This window comes from Equus przewalskii, chromosome 3, assembly GCF_037783145.1.
Source record: "Equus przewalskii isolate Varuska chromosome 3, EquPr2, whole genome shotgun sequence".
Lineage (NCBI taxonomy): Eukaryota > Metazoa > Chordata > Mammalia > Perissodactyla > Equidae > Equus > Equus przewalskii.
This window is the reverse complement of record NC_091833.1, coordinates 37,829,404-37,843,151: the sequence shown is the minus strand read 5'-3', so window position 1 is coordinate 37,843,151 and position 13,748 is coordinate 37,829,404. Positions and strand designations below refer to the sequence as shown.

At 37.9% G+C, this 13,748-nt stretch overlaps 1 protein-coding gene across 19 annotated transcripts in view; it reads left to right on the top strand.

Moving 5' to 3' along the window:
- Positions 1-13,748, top strand: part of BANK1 (B cell scaffold protein with ankyrin repeats 1) — a 313,259-nt gene that overhangs the window by 119,790 nt on the left and 179,721 nt on the right. The gene's annotated exons all lie outside the window — the stretch shown is intronic.

Below are 13,748 nucleotides of genomic sequence, written 5' to 3'. Positions count from 1 at the left end.
AAAATAAATAAGATTGAGTTTTAGAATATTAGGGTTTAAAGTAATAAAGGGTGTTATTTTGAACTTTGTTTATTAAGATGAAATCACAATTCACTTGAATACAATGCTGATGAGGAATTTAACCATTTTAACGAAAACATTTAAAAGAATATCATGTATGAAGTTTTTTGAAACAATTAACAAGAGACATACAAAATGGATACAGCTTTTAATTTTTTCTCAAATATTTAAGAGAATATCTTAGTAACAAGAAGGGAATTGCATTAATGAGGTGAATACAAAATTGAGGTTAATAGTGAAGTGTATATCTATGCAATTCCCACTCTTAAATTTTATGTTATATGAGAGATAATAACAAAATTGCAGCAAAGAACTTTCATGGACCCTTATTTCCTTGTGCATTTAGTTTACATTATCGAGGCTTTAGAAATATGATAATGGCAGTATTTTTTGTTGCTGGAAATTCTAAATAGGATCATATGTCTGCCATTTCAACAGGACAAGAAGAATGACACCTCACATGTCGTATATGTTCTCCTCCTGTCGCAGAGCAATCAGATTCATAAACCTAGCAACGCTCTGTTTTTCAGATCCACAGAGATACTAACATTTATCAGACTCCAAATCCTACGATGAAAGGAATGAAAATCATTACCTTTCTTCAACCTTTGCAAATATTGTCCTTACTCCTCTTAGTGATAGCTGATCAGCATCTGGGAAAATTACCCTCCAGAGAGTCTGTTGGCTAAGCCCATCTGTGGCATGGCCTCTAGCCCAGAAGAATATCAGAAGTCCTGCACTTCTGACCCCAGCCCTCTAATTTTATAAATGGAGAAACTGCCATCTGGGGAGATGAAGGTACTTTTTTAATCATCACAGATGTAGTGGCTAAACTGGGATTAAAATGCAGATCTCCTGGCTTTTTATCTTCTCTTTGTTGTGTGTTTCATTATTTTGTCCCAAAGTGGCCACTTAGTTGTCCTACTTTGAGTGAATAAATATTGACAATTCCAGATAATGATCTCTGAGAACAAATGGATTCCATGGTCACGCACTTCCAGTTTGCCTACTCATCTTACTTTAAAATTTTTAAAGCTCCTATTCTAGCTGCAGGTCTATTCCTATTTTTTGTTCTGTTGAGCTAGGTTAATCTTTTGAAAGCTTTGGTTTGATTACTAAATCTTTATTATTGACCATCTTTTATATGGATTACCTTGAACTGTTTAGAAACAACTCTACACAAACAAATATGTGACTCAGTTTCTTTGCTATGTACTAACTTGTCTATTTTTATTTGCAAAACTAATGAAATTGGATTTTCCTTAAAAAATTTCCCCCCAGACATTTAATTCTGTTCTGAAATTACCATTTGACAGACACTGGCAAAAACTGAAAACTGAAAATGTATTTTATCCAAAAAAAAAGTCAAAAGCAAATTGGTCACACCTTAGTGTGAGTTATGGCTTCTTTATTTACACCTTGATAATAAAAACAGATGCAATAAATCTTGATTAATTAAGTGAAAATTGCCATGAAATGAAGCAGATGTACACTGCAGGTTAAGTACGCTCGAAAAGGTTTTTATATCTTTCTAAGGAACGTATTATTTTAATCTAATAAGAAAGATTATAAACTATTTGTAAAATAAAGGCTGTGAGTTTAAGTAAAATAACTAAATGGTCTTGAACTAAGACGAATAGGACTTCTGCTTCTGATTAGGATGTATGACATCATAGATCTATTGTTCCCATTGTAACAACAAGAATAAGCAAGATGATCTTCAAAATCAGTTTCTTATTTTTAACCCAACAGTAAATTGATGACAAAAGAAACCCAAATGAACTAAGTTCCAGAAGGGGACAAGCCGTTCACAAGAGAGAGGAAATTGATGACTTCCTTCATTCCTAACAAAGCAACAAGACAAAGAGGACTTGCTATTGATGGGCAACAAAGAGAAACCAGCTGAACATTTAGCAAACTTTAAATAGCTATATTTAGGCTAGGGTGATGGATAAAAATCCCAAAGAGCCCCAGCTACAGAGTGGGTCTGCATCACCCAACAACTCTCTTTTGTAGGCTGTCGCAAGTGCACAGAGTTAGTATATCAGTGGCTAGGGGAGGGCAGGAAAGCTGATAGAGATCCCTAAAAAGTACACCAAGGCTTCCCTGAGGGCCAACTACTAGCTGTTGGGGAGTGGAAGTGGGATAGGATTGCTGAGACAAACCCCACTAAAGCTTTCACTGTGTGGAAAGCAGCAGCAGCCAGGTTCTAAATACAGAGAGGCATAAAAGCTGGAAGAAATGTCTCCAAGTTGTTGGGATGGTAAGGAGCCTGCCTTAACTGAATATACTGCAGAGGCCCCATCAAAATCTGGGGGAGATTCTGATGTCAAGAAGTCTGGAGGCAAAACTGGAGAGAAAAAAGAACTGTGCAGTGACTCAAAAGCTGGTAGCCAGTGGGTAGAGCAAGAGAGGTTGCTTGAGTCTCACCAGGGCTCAGATCCCACACTGCGCTGAAGAAAGTTATGATCCTGCCCTCAAAATATGCGAGGCCAGTGGATAACTGGATCTGCATAGAGCCACAAAAATGACTAAGCTCCGCTCATCCACAGATTAGTTTGACTCAGCTCCTGAGTATAGTTGTCTGATTAAAGAAAGGGTATGTGTTATTTGGGGGGTAAATATTATTTACTTCAATCCTTTAATATAATACTCAGCATGCAATAAAAAATTACAAGAAGTGCGAAGAAGGAATAAAAGATGACCCATGGTCAAGAAAAGAAACATTCAGTAGAAGCAGAGGCAGAAAGGCTCCAGATGTTGAATTTATCAGGTGGGGACATTAAAATAAGTATGATAAACATGTTATAGAGTCTATTGTAAATGTTGGGCAACATGTTTACAAAGATGGAAATTTCATCAGAGCAATGGAAATTATTATAAACAATGAGGAAATCCTAGAAATAGGCAATATCAGAAAATTTTAAAAATTAGATGGTCTTAATTATAGAAAAAATATAGAAGAGAAAAGAATCAATGAACTTGAAAACATTCAAAATAAATTATTCAAACTGAACAAGAGAGGAAGAATCCAGAGTCTCAGTAGAGCTGTAGAAAAAGAATGAGTTCAGCTCATCTATGTAGCAATTTGACATATGTCTGATTCAAGCTCTATAGGATCATATTAAATGATCTAACATACATGTAATTTAATTTCCTGAGTAAAGGTGAGAGAGAATGAGGCAGAAAAATATTTGAAGAAATAGTGGCTAAGAATAATCCCAAACTGATGAACAGCACCAACCCACAGATTCGATAAGCCCTGAAACTCCCGAGTAGAACAAATACGAAAATATTATACCTACACACACCACAGTTAAACTGCTCAAAATCAAAGAGAGAGAGAAAACCTTAAAAGCAGCTGTGGGGGATAGGGGTGGAGTGGGGATGCAGAGCATGTTTTGGGAAAAGCACATTCAATACAGGAAAACAGTTCTAAGAATGACATCTGGTTTCTTATCAGAAATAGAGGCCAGAAGGCAATGGAATACAAGAGTATACACTTTGGGATTCCACTTCTATGAAATCTAAGAAGAAATAAAACTTGCCTATGTTGATAAAAGTTAGAAAGTCATTGCCTCTGAAGTGGAGAATTGACTGGAATGGAGCATGAAGGAATTTGCCTTGATGATAGAAGCTTTCTTTAGCTGGTTGTGGGTGGTGGTTACATGGGTGTATACAATTGTCAAAACTCATCTAACTCGTGATCAGTGCATTTTTAAATGTAAATTGTACTTCTATAAAACGTTTTTTTAATAGTTAAAAAAACATAAATAGCTTTAAGCAAAACCTTAGTGATCATCTGATCTCGACATAAGCACCAAAGAATAGCAAGGTCAGCCTGTAACACTCCCCTGAGTCAGGGGCACATTGTTGGATTAACACTTGCTCTCTGGTGCAGAATGAATGCCCAGGAGAGAAGATAACCTCCCCCAGCAAGCTTTTTTTCAGATAAAGAACTTCTTCATCTTATGCTGCTACAAACATGCCTGTTCAGGATACAGAGGGACCCATTCATATCTCAAATTCTCATAATCAAATCAAGGTGAAAATATAAAAAGTAATGGAGTGGTGGAGTTACTTTTATGGTAATAAAAGGTGAGAGGACGGTGTCAAGATGGCAGCGTAGGCGGACTCTGAACTCATCTCCTCCAACAGACACAACAAATTTACAACTACTTTTGGAACTATTACCCCTGAGAGAGAACTGAAAACTGAGAACTGCAAACTGAAGTCCCACAACAAGGGCAGTGCTGACTGAAGTGGAAGAGGAAGAAATTCCTTTCTGGAGAGAAAAAAGCCGCCTTTGAGCTGTAGTGCTTCATGGACAGGTGGGAGCAATCGTAAGATCACAAGCATTTCCTGGAGGAGTGGGGATCTCAGCAGGGGAGCGTGACCACCATAAGCAGCTTTTGGATTTAGCACAACAGAGACAAGTGTCGTGATATCTGGCTTTGCTGGCTATTAACTACAATGGGGAATACCCCCAGAAAAGCTATCAGAAATAAGAGGAAAAAGCCTACTCTTAAAGGGCCAATGCACAAATTCGCCTGTTTCAGAAAGTAACCTAAAATCACAAAAAAGAAAGATGCACAGTCGTTTGGTGAAAAGAGACTCACTTGATAGGCTCTGGGCACATCTGAGTGAGGGGTAAGACCCCCACACCCCTGGCTGGGACCACCTCCCCCAGAACTGAGACATTGGCAGCAGCTATTATTGTGACCTAGTACAGGCAGGCTGACACAGACACTGGTAGACACCATTGGAGTTCTTCCCCTGCCCTGTTAGCCCAAGAGTCTACCCCACCCACTAGAGCTCTGATTTAATCCAGCTCAGCCAGGGAAGGCAGCCCGCCATAGGAGCTGGCCCCACCCAACAGCAAGTCCTCGGGAAACCTGTGAGCCCACATAGATGGGGTGCCTGGAACCTGTGCAGCCCAGCAAGTGGGTCTGCCTCTGTGGGGCAGGGTGTGTGCAAGGAGTGGGCCTGCATTGGTGGAGTCTGTGAGGCCTCTGCAGGGGGGCAACTGGGTCTGCTTCAGTGGGTGGGGTCATGTGCATGAAGCAGGACTGTGTTGACAGGGTGTGTGACCCTACAGGTTGTGGGGCTTCTCAGCTGAAGAAGACTTATGCTTTTCAAACAGCCACATAGGGGATCAGCCCTACCTTCCAAAGCCTGAAACAATTGTGTGCTCCCATGCCTGGGGCTGGCCCCACTCAGCTGCAGTGCTAAGAGAGTTGACAACAGTCGTGCAGGCCAGAGGCCTGCAGCAATTATAAGCCCCTGAGCCTAGCAACCAGCCACGCTGGGGGCCTACTCAATTAACAGAAAAACTGCAGCAAGAATGTTATATTAGACCTTGTGCCAACTGTGCTGGGACTTCCTATGACATATGATGTATCTGAAGAGTCCACAGCAGCCATACAGAGCAGAACATTGCAACCAGCTGGCCAGAGGGACAGCCTAGCCCCCCTGAGCACCTGCAGTAAGAGCAAACATGCCACAACAGAAGGACACATGTAGTCCATGCAGAGGGCACTCCTGGAACATTTGGAACTGGTCACAAGAGGGAAGCACACTGCTGGGCTTCATAAGGCATCTCTTACATAAGGACACCTATCCAAGGTCAGAAGACCCACCTAATGCATAGATTAGCACAGGGATAGCATAGGTAAGCACAAAGAAGGAGGCAAAATGAGGAGACAAAGGAATATGTTTCAAGTAAGGGACAGGACAAAACCCCAGACAAAGAATGAGATGAAACAGAGATAAACAATCTACCTGACAAAGAGTACAAACTAAGAGCCATAAGGATGCTCACTGATCTTGGGAGAAGAATGGATGAACTCAGGGAGAATGTCAACAAAGAATTGGAAAATATAAAAAAGAATCAATCAGAAATGAAGAATACAATAATAGAGAGGAAAAATTCACTACAGGGACTCAGTAGCAGAGTGGATGATACAGAAGAACAGATCAGTGAGCTGGATGAAAGACTAGAGGAAATCACCCAAGCTGAACAGATAAAAGAGAAACGAATTAAAAAGTATGAGGACACTCTAAGGGACCCATGGGGCAACATCAAGCACACTAACATTCATATTATAGGTGTCTCAGATGGAGAAGAGAGAGAGAAAGGGTGAACAATCTATTTGAAGAAATAACAGCTGAAAACTTTCCTAACCTAAGGAAGGAAACAGACATCCAAGTACAGGAAGCACAGAGAGCACCAAAAAAGATAAACCCAAAGAGACCCACACCAAGACACATTATAATTAAAATGTCAAGAATTAAAGATAAAGAGAGAATCCTAAAAGCTGCAAGAGAAAGGCAACAAGTGACATACAAAGAAAACCCCATAAGGCTATCAAATGACTTCTCAGTAGAAACATTTGAGGATAGAAGGGAGTGGCATGATATATTTAAAGTGCTGAAAGGAAAAACCTACAGCCAGGAATACTCTACCTGGCAAGGTTATCATTCAAAATGGAAGGAGAGATAAAGAGTTTCCCAAACAAACAAAAACTAAAGAAGCTTATCACCAAGAAACCGGCCTTACAAGAAATGCTAAAGGGACCTAGTTAAGTGGGAAAGAGAAGACCACAAATAGGAATAAGGAAATTATCAAAAAAAAAAAAAAGAAAGAAAGGAAGTAATAAAAGCAGTAAAATAACTGGTAAAGGCAAATATACAGGAAAGGTAGCAGATCAACCACCTATGAAGCTAATATGAAGGTCAAAAGACAAAAGTACTAAAATTAGCTATCTGCATGATAAGAGGGTAACAGATACACACACACAAAAAAAGAGGTTAGATATGATATCAAAAACATAAAATGTGGGAGGAGGAGAGTGAAAGACTAGAGCTTTTAGAAAGAGGTCAAACTAAAGAGACCATCAACTTAATATAGATTACTACATTTATAGGTTATTATATATGAACCTTGTGGTCATGACAAACCAGAAACCTATAATAAACACACACAAAATTAAGAGAAAGGAACCCAAACATAATACTAAAGAAAGCCATGAAACCACAAGGGAAGAGAGCAAGAGAAGAAAGAAACAGAGAAGAACTACTAAAACACCCAGAAAGAAAGTAGCAAAATGGCAATAAGTGCATATTTATCAAGGCAACTTTAAATGGCAATGAACTAAATGCTCCAATCAAAAGGCATAGAGTGGGGCCGGCTCCATGGCCGGGTGGTTAAGTTCGTGCGCTCCACTGTGGCAGCCCAGGGTTCAGATCCTGGGCGTGGACGTGGCACCACTCATCAGGCCACGTTGAGGCAGCGTCCCACATCCCACAGCTAGAAGGACCTGCAACTAAGATATACAACTGTGTAAGGGGGAATGGGGGGTGCGGTGTTGGGGAGATAAAGCAGAAAAAAAAAAAAACGGAAGATTGGCAACAGTTGTCAGCCCAGGTGCCAATCTTTAAAAAAAAAAAAGGCATAGAGTGACATATTGGATTAAAAAAACAAGACCTATATATGTGCTACATATAAGAGAGACATTTCACACCTAAAGACACTCACAATCTGAAAGTGAAGAGATGGAAGAAGATACTTCATGCAAATGGCAAGGAAAACAAAGGTGGGGTAGCAATACTTATAGCAGACAAAATAGACTTTAAAACAAAAACAATAACAAGAGACAAAGAAAGGCACTACATAATGATAAAGGGAACAATCCAACCAGAGACTGTAACACTTGTAAATATCTATGCACCCAATATAGGAGCAGCTAAATATATAAAGCAATTGTTAACAGACAAAAAAGGTGAAATAGACAGTGACACAATAATAGTAGGGGACTTTAACACACCATTTACACCAGTGGATAGATCATCCAAACAGAAAATCAATAAGGAAACACTCGCCTTAAAGGACACATTAGACCAGATGGACTTAATAGATATATGGAGAACATTCCATTCAGAAAACGGCAGAATACGCATTCTCTTCAAAAGCACATGGAACATTCTCCAGAATAGGTCACATATTAAGCCACAAAACAAGTCTCAATAAATTTAAGAAGATTGAAATAATGTCAAGCATCTTTTCTGACCACAGTGGTATGAAACTAGAAGTCACCTACACAAAGAAGATTGGAAAAGCCACAAATAGGAGGAGATTAAACAAAATGCTACTGAACAATAATTGGGTCCATGAAGAAATCAAAGGAGAAATCAAAAATATCTGGAGACAAATGAAAATGAAAATATGACATGCCAAAATTTATGGGGTACAGCAGAGTGGTTCTAAGAGGGAAGTTTATCACAAGACAGGCCTACCTCAACAAAGCAGAAAAATCTCGAATAAACAATCTAACAGTGCAGCTAAAGGGACTGGGCAAAGAAGAAAAAACAAAGCCCAAAATCAGTAGAAGCAGGGAAATAATAAAAATCAGAGCAGAATTAAATGAAATAGAGGCCAAAAAAATATATATATATATGAAAATCAATGGAACTAAGAGATAGCTCTTTGAAAAGATATACAAAATTGACAGACCTTTAGCTAGACTCACCAAGAAAAAAAGAGATAAGGCTCAAATAAATAAAGTCAGAATTGAAAGAGGAGAAATTACAAAGGACACCTCAGATATATAAAGATTGTAAGAGACTACTACAAATTGGATACTCTAGAAGAAATGGATAAATTCTGAGAATTATACAACCTTCCAAAACTGAATCAAGAAGAAACAGAGAATTCAAATAGACCAATCACCAGTAAGAAGATTGAAACAGTAATCAAACACCTTCCAAAAAAATAAAAGTCCAGGACCAGATGGCTTCCCTGGTGAATTCCACCAAACACTCAAAGAAGACTTAATACTTATCCTTCTCAAACTCTTCTGAAAAATTGAAGATGTGGGGAAGGTTACCCTATGAATCCAACATTACCCTGATACCAAAAACAGACAAGGACAACACAAAAAAGGAAAATTATAGACCAATAACACTGATGAACGTCAATGCAAAAATCCTCAACAAAATACTAGCAAATCGAATACAACAATACATTAAAAAGATCATACACCATAATCAAGTGGGATTTATTCCAGGGATGAGGGGATGCTTCAACATCCGCAAATCAATCAGTGTGATACACCACATTAACAAAATGAAGAACAAAAATCATATGATCATCTCAGTAGATGCAGAGAAAGCATTTGACAAGATACAGCATCCATTTATGATAAAAACTCTGAATAAAATGCATAAAGAAGGAAAGTACCTCAACATAATAAAGGCTATATATGACAAACCCACAGCAAATATCATTCTCATTGGAGAAAAACTGAAAGCTATCCCTCTAAGAACAAGAACCAGAGAGGATGCCCACCTTCACCACTGTTATTTAACATAGTATTGGAAGTTCTAGCCAGAGCAATCAGGCAAGAAAATGAAATTAAAGGGACCCAAATTGGAAAGGAAGAAGCGAAACTGTCACTATTTGCAGATGACATGATTTTATATATAGGAAACTCTAAAGAAGCCACTAAAAAACTTCTAGAAATAATAAATGAATACAGTCAAATTGCAGGATACAAAATCAACATAGAAAAATCAATTGCATTTCTATACACTAACAACAAAGTAGTAGCAGAAAGAGAAATTAAGAATACAATCCCATTTATAATTGCAACAAAAAGAATAAAATACCTAGGAGTAAACTTAACCGAAGAAGTGACAGATCTATACACCGAAAACTATAAAACATTGTTGAAAGAAGTTGAAGAAGACACAAAGAAATGGAAAGATATTCCATGCTCTTGGATTGGAAGAATTAACGTTGTTAAAATGTCCACACTCCCTAAAGCAATCTACAGATTCAATTCAGTCCCTAGCCAAGTTCCAACAACATTTTTCACAGAAATAGAACAAAGAATCCTAAAATTTATATGGAACAGCAAAAGACTGTGAATATCCAAAGGAATCCTGAGAAAAAAGAATGAAGCTAGAGGTATCACACTCCCTGATTTCAAAATATACTGCAAACCCATAGTAACCAAAACAGCATGGTACTGGCACAGAAACAGACACACAGATCAATGGAAGAGAATCAAGAGCCCAGAAATAAACCCACACATCTATGGACAGCTAATTTTCGACAAGGGAGCCAAGAAGATACAAAGGAGAAAGGAATATCTCTTCAATACATGGTGTTGGGAAAACAGGACAGCCACATGCAAAAGAATGAAAAGAGACCATTATCTTACACCATATACAAAATTTAACTCAAAACGGATTAAAGACTTGAATGTGAGGCCTGAAACTATGAAATTTCTTGAAGAAAACCTAGGCAGTACACTCTTTGACACGGGTCTTAGCAGCATATTTTCAAATACCATGTCTGACTGGGCAAGGCAAACAATAGAAAAAGTAAACAACTGGGACTACATCAAACTAAAAAGCTTCTACACAGCAAAGGAAACCATCAACAAAACAAAAAGACAACCTAACAATTTGGAGAAGATATTTGCAAACCATATATCTGATAAAGGGTTACTATCCAAAATATATAAAGAATTCAAACTTCTCAACAACAAAAAAACTAACAACCCGATTAAAAATGGGCAACAGATCTAAACAGACATTTCTGCAAAGAAGATTTACAGATGGCCAACAGGCACATGAAAAGATGTTCGACATCACTAACTATCGGGGAAACGCAAATCAAAACTACAATGAGAGATCGCTTCACTCCTGTCAGAATGGCTATAGTTAACATGACAGTAAATAACAAGTGTTGGAGAGGATGTAGAGAAAAGGGAGCTCTCATACACCGGTGGTGAGAGTGCAAACTGGTGCAGCCACTATGGAAAACAATATGGAGATTGCTCAAAAAATTAAGAATAGAATCACCATAGGATCCAGCGATTCCACTGCTGGGTATTTATCCAAAGAACATGAAAACACAAATGGGTGAAGATATATGCACTCCTATGTTCATTGCAGCATTATCCACAATAGCCAAGACTTGGAAGCAACCTAGGTGCCCATCAAAGGGCAAATGGATAAAGAAGATGTGGTATATATGCACAACAGAATACTACTCAGCCATAAGAAATGATGAAATCTGACCATTTGTGACAACATGGATGGACCTTGAGAGTATTATGCTAAGCAAAATAAGTCAGAGGGTGAAAGTCAAATACCATATGATCTCACTCATAAGTAGAAGATAAAAACAACAGCAGACAAACACATAGAGACAGAGATTGGATTGGTGGTTACCAGAGGGGAAAGGGGGAGGGAAGAAGGTGAGAGGCGTGATTAGGCACATGTGTGTGGTGATGGATGGTAATTAGTCTTTGGGTGGTGAACATAATGTAATCTACACAGAAATCAAAATATAATGATGTACACCTGAAATTTATATAATGTTATAAACCAATGTTACCACAATAAAAAAGTATGATTTTATTAAAAATATAATTCTTAAAAACCTAAACTAATTCTTATCATAATCATCTTTTATAGACATGAATACCTTTCTTCATATATAAATATCCTACAGACATGTTAATATAATATTATATGCACATAGTATATTTAATTTGATATCCTGAAAAAATAATACCAGAGATCATGATTTACGTAACATTAAAATAACTAATATAGTTCCAGTGAATCATTTCAAATTCTTTGAAAGGTTAACTCTGTCATATGTTAATTAAAAAAAACTTAAATTAGAAATTTTCTGGTTATTGACCATGTACGTTAGCAGGCTGAGCATTTCCAACTTAGTTAAAATAAGCAGGCAAAGTAATCCCATTGAAGACAGTGAAAGGGATTGCTGTAATGATCATCTGGGCAGGTTTGAAACTGAGTCATCGTTTTATAAAGGACCAAATATTCTGGGTCAAGCTCTCAGGATGGTAAGTACATTGGAACAATGAAAAGAATTAGGGATCCTAAGGTTGGGGCAAAGATGAATTAGGACAAGGATGCTTTGAACTGTTTGATGCAAAAGAGAGAAAGGGAAACCAACTAATATTTACTGAATGCCTGTTCTGTGTCAGACACCTTGCTGAGCACTTTTTATAAGTTAAGTCATTTAATGATCTCGATAGCCCTACAAATTTGTATGAGGAACCTGGGCTCAGATAGTAGCTTGCTGAGGTTCACATAGTGAGCGTATGGCAGAGCCAACTGACTCTAAGCCCCTGCTTTTGTAACTATCATATTCTGTATTGCCCAAAGGATATGAAGATGTGGGAATTTAGAGGAAATGCATTTCAGCTCAACAGAAGTAATAATTGTGTAATAATCAGTGTTGTCTAACCAAGAAACAGGCTGCCTTAGGAAGTGAAGAACACTGTCATTAACGGTGTGCAAGCAGTGTGTAGGTCATCTCTCATGACTCGAGGAATGCAATTCTGTTACTGTATAGGAAACTGGAACGATGTCCTCCAAAGTTCTTTCATGTCTATAACTTCTCAAAGCATTCTAGTAGACTAAAGGATTTTAAGCTACCGTTACAAATGACGTAAAGAAATGGAAAATAAGGAAGCTAACCTTCAAACCTGTGGTCCACCTTAGTATCAGCAGGGTAATCTTATATCAGCCAAGCTTCTTCCTTTTGTGTGTCAGAAAACATGGTTCACAGTAGGAAGACTGTTAAGACATGTACCCTGAAAAACCATGACCACTTGCTACTCTTTCTGGTGTACAAAAATAGAGAGATTCTTAATGAAGTTTGTGGTCATTGTTTCTAATATTATATTACCTTAAACCTGAGGAATTTACTGACTGAGGAGGTCATTGAGGTTAAAATATGACTGTATTCCTATAAGATTAAACACTTACTTAATGATAATAACATTTTAAGCTGCATTGACAGCTTTAAAAATTCACCAGAATAGCAACGAGCAGGAACAGCGCATAAAGCATTGACTGGCAGGTGATGATGTTTTTTGTGTATTGCATGGTGTGACAAAGAGAGAGATGATCTAGGGCATGTAAAAATCTGGCGTTATCTTGTGAATATTTTTCTTTGTTAACTCAGGCCTGGTTTAATTACAGCAGAAAATTACATTTTATAATACATTTTAATGTAAATAAATAGAAAATTATATCTTAATACCTTTTTTTAAAAAAATTTTATTTTTTTCCTTTTTCTCCCCAAAGCCCCCCAGTACATACTTGTATATTCTTAGTTGTGGGTCCTTCTAGTTGTGGCATGTGGGACACCTCAGCGTGGTTTGATGAGCAGTGCCATGTCCGCGCCCAGGATTCGAACCAACGAAACACTGGGCCGCCTGCAGCAGAGCGCACGAACTTAACCACTCGGCCATGGGGCCAGCCCCATATCTTAATACCTTTTTAAGGAAATACATTATTTTTATTTTGAAAATTGGTACCTACCTTAAACAGTTTCAGCTTTCATAAGCTCATCTTCATCGATCTTCATCAAATATTTGATGATTTTTGGCTCACTGCACACCGTATAAGGGACCCGTGCATTCGTCATTGAACTGTGACTGTAGGGTTACCTAACAACCATTTAGTGCTAACACATTTGAAGGGTAAAATATTTCCTTACAGTGAGTTTTTAACATGTCCTGAAGGTTTTTGTTTGTTTTCTGTTAGAACATATAAACCAACAAAATAATTTATTCGGCCCTGAACCACACAAGTGAATTGAAAACTTAAGGTTTAATTCCCCTCTCTTTTCCTTT